The sequence below is a fragment of the Oncorhynchus masou genome, chromosome 27 (genome assembly GCF_036934945.1).
Source record: "Oncorhynchus masou masou isolate Uvic2021 chromosome 27, UVic_Omas_1.1, whole genome shotgun sequence".
NCBI classification, from domain to species: Eukaryota; Metazoa; Chordata; class Actinopteri; order Salmoniformes; family Salmonidae; genus Oncorhynchus; species Oncorhynchus masou.
In genome coordinates, this window is record NC_088238.1 from 2,964,804 (window position 1) to 2,978,747 (window position 13,944).

Sequence of the window (13,944 nt, forward strand, 5' to 3'; positions counted from 1 at the left end):
GTGGGACAGAGTGGGGGGACGTCGGTAGGTCTGTGGGACAGAGTGTGGGGACGTCGGTAGGTCTGTGGGACAGAGTGTGGGGACGTCGGTAGGTCTGTGGGACAGAGTGTGGGGACGTCGGTGGGACAGAGTGGGGGGGGACGTCGGTAGGTAGGTAGGTGGGACAGAGTGGGGTGGGGACGTCGGTAGGACAGAGTGGGGGGACGTCGGTGGGACAGAGTGGGGGGGGGCGTCGGTGGGACAGAGGGGGGGGGCGTCGGTGGGACAGAGTGGGGGGACGTCGGTAGGTCGGTGGAACAGAGTGTGGGGACATCGGTAGGACAGAGTGGGGGGACGTCGGTGGGACAGAGTGGGGGGGGACATAGTGGGGGGGATGTCGGTGGGACAGAGTGGGGGTGGACGTCGGTGGGACAGAGTGGGGGGGGATCGGTGCGACAGAGTGGGGGGACGGACGTCGGTGGGTCGGTGGGACAGAGTGGGGGGGGCGTCGGTGGGACAGAGTGTGGGGACTTCGGTGGGACAGAGTGTGGGGACGTCGGTGGGACAGTGTGGAGACGTCGGTGGGACAGAGTGTGGGGACTTCGGTGGGACAGAGTGTGGGGACTTCGGTGGGACAGAGTGTGGAGACGTCGGTGGGACAGAGTGTGGGGACGTCGGTGGGACAGAGTGGGGGGGGACGTCGGTAGGTCTGTGGGACAGAGTGTGGGGACGTCGGTAGGTCTGTGGGACAGAGTGTGGGGACGTCGGTAGGTCTGTGGGACAGAGTGTGGGGACGTCGGTGGGACAGAGTGGGGGGGGGGGGGGGGGACGTCGGTAGGTAGGTAGGTGGGACAGAGTGGGGTGGGGACGTCGGTAGGACAGAGTGGGGGGACGTCGATGGGACAGAGTGGGGGGGGGCGTCGGTGGGACAGAGTGGGGGGGTGTCGGTGGGACAGAGTGGGGGGGGGCGTCGGTAGGTCGGTGGAACAGAGTGTGGGGACATCGGTAGGACAGAGTGGGGGACGTCGGTGGGACAGAGTGGGGGTGGACGTCGGTGGGACAGAGAGTGGGGGGGACGTCGGTGCGACAGAGTGGGGGGGACGTCGGTAGGTCGGTGGAACAGAGTGTGGGGACATCGGTAGGACAGAGTGGGGGGACGTCGTTGGGACAGAGTGGGGGGGACAGAGTGGGGGGGACGTCGGTGGGACAGAGTGGGGGGCGTCAGTGGGACAGAGTGGGGGGGGGGCGTCGGTAGGTCGGTGGAACAGAGTGTGGGGACATCGGTAGGACAGAGTGGGGGGACGTCGGTGGGACAGAGTGGGGGGGCAGAGTGGGGGGGATGTCGGTGGGACAGAGTGGGGGTGGACGTCGGTGGGACAGAGTGGGGGGACGTCGGTGCGACAGAGTGGGGGGACGTCGGTAGGTTGGTAGGACAGAGTGGGGGGGGGGGACATCGGTAGGACAGAGTGGGGGGACGTCGGTGGGACTGAGTGGGGGGACAGAGTGGGGGGGACGTCGGTGGGACAGGGTGGGGGTGGACGTCGGTGGGACAGAGTGGGGGGGACGTCGATGGGACAGAGTGGGGGGGGCGTCGGTGGGACAGAGTGTGGGGACGTCGGTGGGACAGAGTGTGGAGACGTCGGTGGGACAGAGTGGGGGACTTCGGTGGGACAAAGTGTGGAGACGTCGGTGGGACAGAGTGGGGGGGGGGGGCGTCGGTGGAACAGAGTGGGGGTGGACGTCGGTGGGACAGAGTGGGGGGACGTCGGTGCGACAGAGTGGGGGGGACGTCGGTGGGACAGAGTTGGGGGGCGTCGGTGGGACAGAGTGTGGGGACGTCGGTGGGACAGAGTGTGGAGACGTCGGTGGGACAGAGTGGGGGCGTCGGTGGGACAGAGTGGGGGGGCGTCGGTAGGTCTGTGGGACAGAGAGGGGTGGGGGGGCGTCGGGGGACAGAGTGGGGGGGGGCGTCGGTGGGACAGAGTGGGGGCGTCGGTAGGTCTGTGGGACAGAGTGGGGGGACGTCGGGGGACGTCGGTAGGTCTGTATCACCTCCTCCTGGTTCTAATCTTCTGTCTTGGTGTTACTGTAATAGAGAACGTGTTCTCAGTAATCAATATATGAATAATAAATAAAGAGTGCACTATATTTATTTATTATTCATATATTATTACTGTTATTATTAAACCTCATGACCAACAGAGTGCGCTGTAATAATATGTGCCGGTAGGCAGCAGGTAGGGTGAGGGGGAGGCAGGTAGGGTGAGGGGGAGGCAGGTAGGGTGAGGGGGAGGCAGGTAGGGTGAGGGGGAGGCAGGTAGGGTGAGGGGGAGGCAGGTAGGGTGAGGGGGAGGCAGGTAGGGTGAGGGGGAGGCAGGTAGGGTGAGGGAGAGGCAGGTAGGGTGAGGGAGAGGCAGGTAGGGTGAGGGAGAGGCAGGTAGGGTGAGGGGAGAGGCAGGTAGGGTGAGGGGGAGGCAGGTAGGGTGAGGGGGAGGCAGGTAGGGTGAGGGGAAGGCAGGCAGGGTGAGGGGGAGGCAGGCAGGGTGAGGGGGAGGCAGGCAGGGTGAGGGGGAGGCAGGTAGGGTGAGGGAGAGGCAGGTAGGGTGAGGGGGAGGCAGGTAGGGTGAGGGGGAGGCAGGTAGGGTGAGGGAGAGGCAGGTAGGGTGAGGGGGAGGCAGGTAGGGTGAGGGGGAGGCAGGTAGGGTGAGGGGGAGGCAGGTAGGGTGAGGGGGAGGCAGGCAGGGTGAGGGGCAAATCTGCTTTTCTGTCGTTGGGCAAAGCAGTTACCCTCAACAACAACTGCTCCCCAGGCAGCGCTGATGTGGATTAAGCCCCCCCCCCCCCCACCCCCACCCCGCTCTGATTCAGAGGGTTAAATGAGGAAGACACATTTCAGTTGATGACATTCAGTTGTACATCTGACTAGGTCTCCCCTTTCAACGTCAGGACTGTTGTCCTCAACTGACTAGGTCTCCCCTTTCAACATCAGGACTGTTGTCCTCAACTGACTAGGTCTCCCCTTTCAACATCAGGACTGTTGTCCCCAACTGACTAGGTCTCCCCTTTCAACATTAGGACTGTTGTCCTCAACTGACTAGGTATCCCCTTTCAACATTAGGACTGTTGTCCCCAACTGACTAGGTCTCCCCTTTCAACATTAGGACTGTTGTCCTCAACTGACTAGGTCTCCCCTTTCAACATTAGGACTGTTGTCCTCAACTGACTAGGTCTCCCCTTTCAACATCAGGACTGTTGTCCTCAACTGACTAGGTCTCCCCTTTCAACGTTAGGACTGTTGTCCCCAACTGACTACGTATCCCCTTTCAACATTAGGACTGTTGTCCTCAACTGAGTAGGTCTCCCCTTTCAACATCAGGACTGTTGTCGTCAACTGACTAGGTCTCCCCTTTCAACATCAGGACTGTTGTCCTCAACTGACTAGGTCTCCCCTTTCAACATCAGGACTGTTGTCCTCAACTGACTAGGTCTCCCCTTTCAACATCAGGACTGTTGTCCTCAACTGACTAGGTCTCCCCTTTCAACATCAGGACTGTTGTCCTCAACTGACTAGGTCTCCCCTTTCAACATTAGGACTGTTGTCCTCAACTGACTAGGTCTCCCCTTTCAACATCAGGACTGTTGTCCCCAACTGACTAGGTCTCCCCTTTCAACATCAGGACTGTTGTCCCCAACTGACTAGGTCTCCCCTTTCAACGTTAGGACTGTTGTCCCCAACTGACTAGGTCTCCCCTTTCAACATCAGGACTGTTGTCCTCAACTGACTAGGTCTCCCCTTTCAACATCAGGACTGTTGTCCTCAACTGACTAGGTCTCCCCTTTCAACGTTAGGACTGTTGTCCTCAACTGACTAGGTCTCCCCTTTCAACATCAGGACTGTTGTCCTCAACTGACTAGGTCTCCCCTTTCAACATCAGGACTGTTGTCCTCAACTGACTAGGTCTCCCCTTTCAACATCAGGACTGTTGTCCTCAACTGACTAGGTCTCCCCTTTCAACATCAGGACTGTTGTCCTCAACTGACTACGTATCCCCTATCCCATTTAGCAGATGCTTTTATCAAGTACAGACAGTAGTGTGCATAAATGTAACATATGGGAGGCTCCAGCGAAAATCTAACCAAGGACCCTTGGCATTGCAAGCGCCATGTGCTCTCAATCTACCTGGTTTAAATAAAGGTTAATACATTATGTAAATAGATCTGTGGTGAGTAAATAGTAAATCGCTCTCTCTCTCACACACACACACACACACACACACACACACACACACACACACACACACACACACACACACACACACACACACACACACCCTTCGATTGGCTGATGATGCAGAGTGTAACCTCTGAGTCGCGGAGGAATGCAACGCACGGCAGATTTTTTAATTAGATTTTGATTACATGAACCTCCTGGCTGGCCACTTTATTACCTTGTGGAAATCATTAGAAGAGAGGGAGAAAGATCAATAGTGTAACTATGCTACTTTACCTGTTTAAAACAACCTCTGTATAAAGAGCCACACTATACGAAGGTGATCAGATATGCAGCTTTGAAGGTTCCCCAAGAACACCGTGGCCTTCATCATTATTAAATGGAGGTAGTTTGGAACCACCAGGGCTGGTCGCCAGGACAACCTGAGCAAATGGGGGAGAAGGGCCTTGGTCAGGGAGGTGACCAAGAACCCGATGGTCACTCTGACAGAGCTCCAGAGTTCCAGAAGAATAACCATCTCTGCAGCTCTCCACCAATCAGGCCAGACAGAATCCATTCCTCTATGGAGATGGGAGAACCTTCCAGAAGAACAACCATCTCTGCAGCTCTCCACCAATCAGGCCTTTATGGTAGAGTGGTCAGACGGAAGCCACTCCTCACTAAAAGGCACATGACAGCCTGCTTGGAGTTTGCCAAACGACACCTAAAGGACTCAGACCATGAGGAACCAGATTTTCTGGTCTGATGAAACCAAGGTTGAACTCTTTGGCGTCACGTCTGGAGGAAACCTGGCACCATCCCTACGGTGAAGCATGGTGCTGGCAGCATCCTGCTCTGGGGATGTTTTTCAGCGGCAGGGACTGGGAGACTAGACAGGATCAAGGGAAAGATGAATGGACCAGAGAGATCCTTGATGAAACCTGCTCCAGAGCACTCAGGACCTCAGACTGGGGCGAAGGTTCACCTTCCAACACGACAACCCATAAGCACACAGCCAAGACAATGCAGGAGTGTCTTTGGGACATGTCTCTGAATGTCTGAGTGGTCCAGCCAAAGCCCAGACGTCTCTGGAGAGACCTGAAAATATCTGTGCAGCGACGCTCCCCATCCAACCGGACAGAGTTTGAGAGGATCTGCAGAGAAGAATGGGAGAAACTCCCCAAATACAGGTGTGCCAAGCTTGTAGCGTCATACCCAAGAAAACTCTAGGCTGTAATCGCTGACAAAGATGCTTCAACAAAGTCCTGAGTAAAGGGTCTGAATACATATGGTAATGTGAAACGTCAGTGTTTTTATTTTGTATCATATTTTTTCCAGAAATGTTAACTTGTTTTTGCTTTGTCATTATGGGGTGTTGTGTATAGCTTGATGAGGGGGATTTAAATGATTTATAATCCATTTTAGAATAAGGCTGTAATGTAACAGAATGCGGATGACGTCGAGGGGTCTGAGTACTACCTGAATCCACTGAATGGAGAAGCTTTGTGGAACTCTCTCTCTGAATCCACTGAATGGAGAAGCTTAGTGGAACTCTCTCTCTGAATCCACTGAATGGAGAAGCTTAGTGGAACTCTCTCTCTGAATCCACTGAATGGAGAAGCTTAGTGGAACTCTCTCTCTGAATCCACTGAATGGAGAAGCTTAGTGGAACTCTCTCTCTGAATCCACTGAATGGAGAAGCTTAGTGGAACTCTCTCTGAATCCACTGAATGGAGAAGCTTTGTGGAACTCTCTCTCTGAATCCACTGAATGGAGAAGCTTAGTGGAACTCTCTCTGAATCCACTGAATGGAGAAGCTTTGTGGAACTCTCTCTCTGAATCCACTGAATGGAGAAGCTTAGTGGAACTCTCTCTCTGAATCCACTGAATGGAGAAGCTTAGTGGAACTCTCTCTCTGAATCCACTGAATGGAGAAGCTTAGTGGAACTCTCTCTCTGAATCCACTGAATGGAGAAGCTTTGTGGAACTCTCTCTCTGAATCCACTGAATGGAGAAGCTTAGTGGAACTCTCTCTCTGAATCCACTGAATGGAGAAGCTTTGTGGAACTCTCTCTCTGAATCCACTAAATGGAGAAGCTTTGCGGAACTCTCTCTCTGAATCCACTGAATGGAGAAGCTTAGTGGAACTCTCTCTCTGAATCCACTGAATGGAGAAGCTTTGCGGAACTCTCTCTCTGAATCCACTGAATGGAGAAGCTTAGTGGAACTCTCTCTCTGAATCCACTGAATGGAGAAGCTTTGCGGAACTCTCTCTCTGAATCCACTGAATGGAGAAGCTTAGTGGAACTCTCTCTGAATCCACTGAATGGAGAAGCTTTGTGGAACTCTCTCTCTGAATCCACTAAATGGAGAAGCTTTGCGGAACTCTCTCTCTGAATCCACTGAATGGAGAAGCTTAGTGGAACTCTCTCTCTGAATCCACTGAATGGAGAAGCTTTGCGGAACTCTCTCTCTGAATCCACTGAATGGAGAAGCTTAGTGGAACTCTCTCTGAATCCACTGAATGGAGAAGCTTTGTGGAACTCTCTCTGAATCCACTGAATGGAGAAGCTTAGTGGAACTCTCTCTCTGAATCCACTGAATGGAGAAGCTTTGTGGAACTCTCTCTCTGAATCCACTGAATGGAGAAGCTTTGTGGAACTCTCTCTCTGAATCCACTGAATGGAGAAGCTTTGTGGAACTCTCTCTCTGAATCCACTGAATGGAGAAGCTTTGTGGAACTCTCTCTCTGAATCCACTGAATGGAGAAGCTTTGTGGAACTCTCTCTCGTTCTGTTTATACAACCCACACCTTAAGAAAAAATATTTTCACTGACGTGAGAAAAGTTCTTCCTAAATCTCTTTCTAGTTATTTTCCAATGAAGGCGTAACAAAATAGCGCTGTCTTGTGTGTGTTGGCTGGCTGGATGTTGGATAGTTATGGTGCTGCACACACACACACACACACACACACACACACACACACACACACACACACACACACACACACACACACACACACACACACATCCCTGCTTATCACAAAGCTCATGAATTATTGACTCCTATTTACAGTCCACCCCGTCCCCCCCTTATCAGCCCTGTCCCCATGGAAACAGTTCTCCGCTTCGTAGCTTAGGCTTTAGTTAGTCTGTCTTTCTGGCTGAATCCTCTTCTTCTATCTCTCTGAGCAGAACTGTTCAATTGACTTAAGTGTCTGAAAAGAGGACAGTGTCGTCGCTACGGTATTGTACCAGGTTGTTGGCCTGGCAAACCAAACGTCACACAGCTGTCAATTGGACGTGTGTGTAGGCTAGTACTGGACACAGAGTTAGAAATGACACACACACACACTCACTCACTCTCACTCACACACTCACTCACTCACTCACTCACTCACTCACTCACTCACTCACTCACTCACTCACTCACTCACTCACTCAAAATAGTGTTTTAAATGATTTCCATTTTAAAACAGCCACAACGTAACCAGTGTGTCCAGCCAGAGCTTGGTGTTTTGTTGGATTTCAATGGGGTCGTGACCCTCATGACTTGGACTTGACACCTCTCTTTCTGTCTCGGCAATATTGGCATGGGAAACATATGTTAACATTGCCAAAGCAAGTGAAATAGATATTAAACAATTTACAGTAAACATATGTCTATATAAAGTGTTGTAATGATGTGCATATAGTTTAAATAAACATAAATATGGGTTGTATATTCAATGGTGTTTGTTCTTCACTAGTTTCCCTTGTGGCAACAGGTCACCAATCTTGCTGCTGTGATGGCACACTGTGGTATTTCACCCAATAGATATGGGAGTTTATCAAAAGTGGATTTGTGTGATCTGAGGGAAATATGTGTCTCTAGTATGGTCATACATTTGGCAGGAAGTGTGGTTAAGTGCACCACAGTTTCCACCTCATTTTCTGCAACTGTGTACTCACTGTTTAGGGCAAAATGGCGTTCGAGTTTGCACAGTTTTTTTGTTAATTACTTGACACGTTGAAAATAATAATATTTTTGTTTTCTCATGATTTGGTTGGGTTCTAGTTGTGTTGCTGTCCTGGGGCTCTGTGGGGTCTGTGTGTGAACAGAGCCCCAAGACCAGCTTGTTTTCTATGTTGTCTCTATAGCCAGGCTATGGTCACTGAGTCTTTACATTGTTAATGTCTTTCTTTTGTTTAAATTCTTAGATTTTGACAAGGTATTTTGCTGATTTGATATCTCAGTCCCCTCCCTCTCTCTCTCTCTCTAGTGTGTTATTGGTGTAGCAGTCAGTCCCCTCCCTCTCTCTATCTATAGTGTGTTATTGGTGTAGCAGTCAGTCCCCTCCCTCCCTCTCTCTATAGTGTGTTATTGGTGTAGCAGTCAGTCCCCTCCCTCTCTCTCTCTATAGTGTGTTATTGGTGTAGCAGTGAGTCCCCTCCCTCCCTCTCTCTATAGTGTGTTATTGGTGTAGCAGTCAGTCCCCTCCCTCTCTCTCTCTATAGTGTGTTATTGGTGTATCAGTCAGTCCCCTCCCTCCCTCTCTCTATAGTGTGTTATTGGTGTAACAGTCAGTCCCCTCCCTCTCTCTCTCTATAGTGTGTTATTGGTGTATCAGTAAGTCCCCTCCCTCCCTCTCTCTATAGTGTGTTATTGGTGTAGCAGTCAGTCCCCTCCCTCTCTCTCTCTATAGTGTGTTATTGGTGTAGCAGTCAGTCCCCTCCCTCTCTCTATCTATAGTGTGTTATTGGTGTAGCAGTCAGTCCCCTCCCTCTCTCTCTCTATAGTGTGTTATTGGTGTAGCAGTCAGTCCCCTCCCTCCCTCTCTATCTATAGTGTGTTATTGGTGCAGCAGTCAGTCCCCTCCCTCTCTCTCTCTATAGTGTGTTATTGGTGTAGCAGTCAGTCCCCTCCCCTCTCTCTCTCTATAGTGTGTTATTGGTGTAGCAGTCAGTCCCCTCCCTCTCTCTCTCTATAGTGTGTTATTGGTGTAGCAGTCAGTCCCCTCCCTCTCTCTCTCTATAGTGTGTTATTGGTGTAGCAGTCAGTCCCCTCCCTCCCTCTCTCTCTATAGTGTGTTATTGGTGTAGCAGTAAGTCCCCTCCCTCTCTCTCTCTATAGTGTGTTATTGGTGTAGCAGTCAGTCCCCTCCCTCTCTCTCTATAGTGTGTTATTGGTGTAGCAGTAAGTCCCCTCCCTCTCTCTCTGTCTCTATAGTGTGTTATTGGTGTAGCAGTCAGTCCCCTCCCTCTCTCTATCTATAGTGTGTTATTGGTGTAGCAGTCAGTCCCCTCCCTCCCTCTCTCTATAGTGTGTTATTGGTGTAGCAGTCAGTCCCCTCCCTCTCTCTCTCTATAGTGTGTTATTGGTGTAGCAGTGAGTCCCCTCCCTCCCTCTCTCTATAGTGTGTTATTGGTGTAGCAGTCAGTCCCCTCCCTCTCTCTCTCTATAGTGTGTTATTGGTGTATCAGTCAGTCCCCTCCTCCCTCTCTCTATAGTGTGTTATTGGTGTAACAGTCAGTCCCCTCCCTCTCTCTCTCTATAGTGTGTTATTGGTGTATCAGTAAGTCCCCTCCCTCCCTCTCTCTATAGTGTGTTATTGGTGTAGCAGTCAGTCCCCTCCTCTCTCTCTCTATAGTGTGTTATTGGTGTAGCAGTCAGTCCCCTCCCTCTCTCTATCTATAGTGTGTTATTGGTGTAGCAGTCAGTCCCCTCCCTCTCTCTCTCTATAGTGTGTTATTGGTGTAGCAGTCAGTCCCCTCCCTCCCTCTCTATCTATAGTGTGTTATTGGTGCAGCAGTCAGTCCCCTCCCTCTCTCTCTCTATAGTGTGTTATTGGTGTAGCAGTCAGTCCCCTCCCTCTCTCTCTCTATAGTGTGTTATTGGTGTAGCAGTCAGTCCCCTCCCTCCTCTCTCTCTCTATAGTGTGTTATTGGTGTAGCAGTCAGTCCCCTCCCCTCTCTCTCTATAGTGTGTTATTGGTGTAGCAGTCAGTCCCCTCCCTCCCTCTCTCTATAGTGTGTTATTGGTGTAGCAGTAAGTCCCCTCCCCTCTCTCTCTCTATAGTGTGTTATTGGTGTAGCAGTCAGTCCCCTCCCTCTCTCTCTATAGTGTGTTATTGGTGTAGCAGTAAGTCCCCTCCCTCTCTCTCTGTCTCTATAGTGTGTTATTGGTGTAGCAGTGAGTCCCCTCCCTCTCTCTATAGTGTGTTATTGGTGTAGCAGTAAGTCCCCTCCCTCCCTCTCTCTCTATAGTGTGTTATTGGTGTAGCAGTCAGTCCCCTCCCTCTCTCTCTCTATAGTGTGTTATTGGTGTAGCAGTCAGTCCCCTCCCTCTCTCTCTCTATAGTGTGTTATTGGTGTAGCAGTCAGTCCCCTCTCTGTCTCTATAGTGTGTTATTGGTGTAGCAGTGAGTCCCCTCCCTCTCTCTATAGTGTGTTATTGGTGCAGCAGTCAGTCCCCTCCCTCTCTCTATAGTGTGTTATTGGTGTAGCAGTAAGTCCCCTCCCTCTCTCTCTGTCTCTATAGTGTGTTATTGGTGCAGCAGTAAGTCCCCTCCCTCTCTCTATAGTGTGTTATTGGTGTAGCAGTCAGTCCCCTCCCCTCTCTCTATAGTGTGTTATTGGTGTAGCAGTAAGTCCCCTCTCTCTCTATAGTGTGTTATTGGTGTAGCAGTCAGTCCCCTCCCTCTCTCTATAGTGTGTTATTGGTGTAGCAGTGAGTCCCCTCCCCTCTCTATAGTGTGTTATTGGTGCAGCAGTCAGTCCCCTCCCTCTCTCTCTCTATAGTGTGTTATTGGTGTAGCAGTAAGTCCCCTCCCTCTCTCTCTCTATAGTGTGTTATTGGTGTAGCAGTCAGTCCCCTCCCTCCCTCTCTCTCTATAGTGTGTTATTGGTGCAGCAGTCAGTCCCCTCCCTCCCTCTCTCTCTATAGTGTGTTATTGGTGCAGCAGTGAGTCCCCTCCCTCCCTCTCTCTATAGTGTGTTATTGGTGTAGCAGTCAGTCCCCTCCCTCCCTCTCTCTATAGTGTGTTATTGGTGTAGCAGTCAGTCCCCTCCCTCTCTCTCTATAGTGTGTTATTGGTGTAGCAGTAAGTCCCCTCCCTCTCTCTATAGTGTGTTATTGGTGTAGCAGTCAGTCCCCTCCCTCTCTGTCTCTATAGTGTGTTATTGGTGTAGCAGTCAGTCCCCCCTCTCTCTCTATAGTGTGTTATTGGTGTAGCAGTCAGTCCCCTCCCTCTCTCTCTCTATAGTGTGTTATTGGTGTAGCAGTCAGTCCCCTCCCCTCTCTCTCTATAGTGTGTTATTGGTGTAGCAGTCAGTCCCCTCCCTCTCTCTCTCTATAGTGTGTTATTGGTGTAGCAGTCAGTCCCCTCCCCTCTCTCTCTATAGTGTGTTATTGGTGTAGCAGTCAGTCCCCTCCCCTCTCTCTATAGTGTGTTATTGGTGTAGCAGTCAGTCCCCTCCCTCTCTCTCTATAGTGTGTTATTGGTGTAGCAGTCAGTCCCCTCCCTCTCTCTATAGTGTGTTATTGGTGTAGCAGTAAGTCCCCTCCCTCCCTCTCTCTATAGTGTGTTATTGGTGTAGCAGTAAGTCCCCTCCCTCCCTCTCTCTATAGTGTGTTATTGGTGTAGCAGTAAGTCCCCTCCCTCTCTCTCTCTATAGTGTGTTATTGGTGTAGCAGTAAGTCTCTCTCTCTCTCTATAGTGTGTTATTGGTGTAGCAGTAAGTCCCCTCCCCTCTCTCTCTCTATAGTGTGTTATTGGTGTAGCAGTAAGTCCCCTCCCTCTCTCTCTCTATAGTGTGTTATTGGTGTAGCAGTCAGTCCCCTCCCTCTCTCTCTATAGTGTGTTATTGGTGTAGCAGTAAGTCCCCTCCCCTCTCTCTCTATAGTGTGTTATTGGTGTATCAGTAAGTCCCCTCCCTCCCTCTCTCTCTATAGTGTGTTATTGGTGTAGCAGTCAGTCCCCTCTCTCTCTCTATAGTGTGTTATTGGTGTAGCAGTGAGTCCCCTCCCTCTCTCTATAGTGTGTTATTGGTGTAGCAGTAAGTCCCCTCTCTCTCTCTATAGTGTGTTATTGGTGTAGCAGTCAGTCCCCTCCCTCTCTCTATAGTGTGTTATTGGTGTAGCAGTGAGTCCCCTCCCTCTCTCTATAGTGTGTTATTGGTGCAGCAGTCAGTCCCCTCCCTCTCTCTCTCTATAGTGTGTTATTGGTGTAGCAGTCAGTCCCCTCCCTCCCTCTCTCTCTATAGTGTGTTATTGGTGCAGCAGTCAGTCCCCTCCCTCCCCTCTCTCTATAGTGTGTTATTGGTGCAGCAGTGAGTCCCCTCCCTCCCTCTCTCTATAGTGTGTTATTGGTGTAGCAGTCAGTCCCCTCCCTCCCTCTCTCTATAGTGTGTTATTGGTGTAGCAGTCAGTCCCCTCCCTCTCTCTCTCTATAGTGTGTTATTGGTGTAGCAGTAAGTCCCCTCCCTCTCTCTATAGTGTGTTATTGGTGTAGCAGTCAGTCCCCTCCCTCTCTCTCTCTATAGTGTGTTATTGGTGTAGCAGTCAGTCCCCTCCCTCTCTCTCTATAGTGTGTTATTGGTGTAGCAGTCAGTCCCTCTCCTCTCTCTCTATAGTGTGTTATTGGTGTAGCAGTCAGTCCCCTCCCTCTCTCTCTCTATAGTGTGTTATTGGTGTAGCAGTCAGTCCCCTCCCCTCTCTCTCTATAGTGTGTTATTGGTGTAGCAGTCAGTCCCCTCCCTCTCTCTCTCTATAGTGTGTTATTGGTGTAGCAGTCAGTCCCCTCCCCTCTCTCTCTATAGTGTGTTATTGGTGTAGCAGTGAGTCCCCTCCCTCTCTCTCTATAGTGTGTTATTGGTGTAGCAGTCAGTCCCCTCCCTCTCTCTCTATAGTGTGTTATTGGTGTAGCAGTCAGTCCCCTCCCTCTCTCTCTATAGTGTGTTATTGGTGTAGCAGTCAGTCCCCTCCCTCTCTCTATAGTGTGTTATTGGTGTAGCAGTAAGTCCCCTCCCTCCCTCTCTCTATAGTGTGTTATTGGTGTAGCAGTAAGTCCCCTCCCTCTCTCTCTCTATAGTGTGTTATTGGTGTAGCAGTAAGTCCTCTCTCTCTCTCTCTATAGTGTGTTATTGGTGTAGCAGTAAGTCCCCTCCCTCTCTCTCTCTATAGTGTGTTATTGGTGTAGCAGTAAGTCCCCTCCCTCTCTCTCTCTATAGTGTGTTATTGGTGTAGCAGTCAGTCCCCTCCCTCTCTCTCTATAGTGTGTTATTGGTGTAGCAGTAAGTCCCCTCCCTCTCTCTCTCTATAGTGTGTTATTGGTGTATCAGTAAGTCCCCTCCCTCCCTCTCTCTCTATAGTGTGTTATTGGTGTAGCAGTCAGTCCCCTCTCTCTCTCTATAGTGTGTTATTGGTGTAGCAGTAAGTCCCCTCCCCCTCTCTCTCTATAGTGTGTTATTGGTGTAGCAGTAAGTCCCCTCCCTCTCTCTCTCTATAGTGTGTTATTGGTGTAGCAGTAAGTCCCCTCCCTCTCTCTCTCTATAGTGTGTTATTGGTGTATCAGTAAGTCCCCTCCCTCCCTCTCTCTCTATAGTGTGTTATTGGTGTAGCAGTCAGTCCCCTCTCTCTCTCTATAGTGTGTTATTGGTGTAGCCGTCAGTCCCCTCCCTCTCTCTATAGTGTGTTATTGGTGTAGCAGTCAGTCCCCTCCCTCTCTCTATAGTGTGTTATTGGTGTAGCAGTCAGTCCCCTCCCTCCCTCTCTCT

General features: G+C 50.8%; 1 protein-coding gene across 22 annotated transcripts in view; it reads left to right on the forward strand.

Annotated features, from left to right (window-relative positions):
* Positions 1 to 13,944, forward strand: part of LOC135515570 (TBC1 domain family member 15-like) — a 91,186-nt gene that overhangs the window by 42,211 nt on the left and 35,031 nt on the right. The window lies entirely within an intron of this gene.